Raw genomic sequence first — 1560 nt, 5'->3', positions numbered from 1 at the left:
TGTTTATATTTTGAAACTCCATTTAAACCGACCTGATTTTGAAAAACATTGTTATGAATTCTTTAGATTATGCTTGAATGTTTGAGAAATCATGAATGTTTTTTATTATACATTTTCTATGGTAATTTGAAGTTTTTTTGTGTTATATGGTTTGTATTGAAAATATGAGCAGAAATTGTGTTTGTGTGTCGTATACTCGAGCGCTGCTGACGACTAGGTGTAATCCTCAAGATAATGGGTGATTTACTTTACCGCGCGTCAATGCCTTAACCTTTTTTTATGTTGCTATTAACCCATTCCATACAAATTATCGACACATGTCATCTACACATGTAGTCGGTTTGTAAAGTTCGACTTTAAACTCAAAATAGTCCAAAAGAGACAAAAAACAATTACTGGCGACTTGTCTTCGGTACAAAGTTAATATTTAAATATTTTAATAATAAATATTTTAATAAGTCCGGCAACATGGCATAGTTGGTCTCCGCCTTTGACAAAGTTAGTCAAAGTACCTGATATTACGCAAATTATACATACATTTTATCGCAATATCCATTCCTATTTTGAATTGTTTCGAGAGAATTTGAAGACATTTGATGGTGAATTGATTAGAATGATGATTTCGAGTGAAGAATAGTTCAAGGGGGCGTGATGGTTGATATTATTGAAGATTTTAGCTCCAAAGTGTTAAAACTTGATAAAAAGTGAAGTCCAGGACAAGATGTGGCGCATCCCAAAGGCATGCGGCACATCACACTACGATTAGAGATCAAATTGTTAACAATAAAATCAGGATGCAGCGCATCAGTTGAAGATGCAGCACATCCCTCCAGTCCGGGCATTGGATGTGGCGCATCCATGGAGATGTGTATGTCTATTTCTTTAGCTGTAAGTCAAAAAAAGCTTATAAAATAGAAGGGGACTTTGGCCAGCATATACGAATTCCAGCTCTAGGTTTACGGATTTTGAAGGTTTTTGGAGGCCGTTGCAAGCTCTTTGAAGATTTCTTCACTAAGTTTATTTCTTTATTCTTTATTTACGATTGGTACTTTATTCTTTCATTTATTTTAGCATGGTAGTTATGAATTCGTTCAATCTTTATTGTTTCGTTACTTGCAATTTTAATATGCTAGGCTAAATTTTTTGTGTATTTGCTTGAATGTGAAACTAGAGATTTAGATTGTACTTATCTTATGGAATTAATGTTTGTTTGATTTAAGTAATTGTGTTTGATTAAAGATCCATTATTGTACTTAATTGTTGCTTAAATTTAAATACATGAATTGTTAATCTAATAATGTGAGTTAACTAGAGATGGAATTTGTGCTTCAACACTTAGGTGATTTAGACAATTAAATAGGTGATTTCAAGTGATTGTGTCATTACTTAAATTGGTAATTGAAAGGGATTTAATCAACATAGTTTGTTTCAAGTGACTCTTATAGTTAGGATTTTATGCGAGTTTAATCCAAATCGAATCTCATTAGTTTAATTGAATATAGTTTAATCTTTTAAGGAAAATCTACTTGAGTTAATTGACTTTAATTGATTAACGTTTTG

The sequence above is a fragment of the Rutidosis leptorrhynchoides genome, chromosome 5, assembly GCF_046630445.1.
Source record: "Rutidosis leptorrhynchoides isolate AG116_Rl617_1_P2 chromosome 5, CSIRO_AGI_Rlap_v1, whole genome shotgun sequence".
Lineage (NCBI taxonomy): Eukaryota > Viridiplantae > Streptophyta > Magnoliopsida > Asterales > Asteraceae > Rutidosis > Rutidosis leptorrhynchoides.
The sequence above is the reverse complement of the archived record's forward strand: the minus strand, read 5'-3'. Positions refer to the sequence as shown.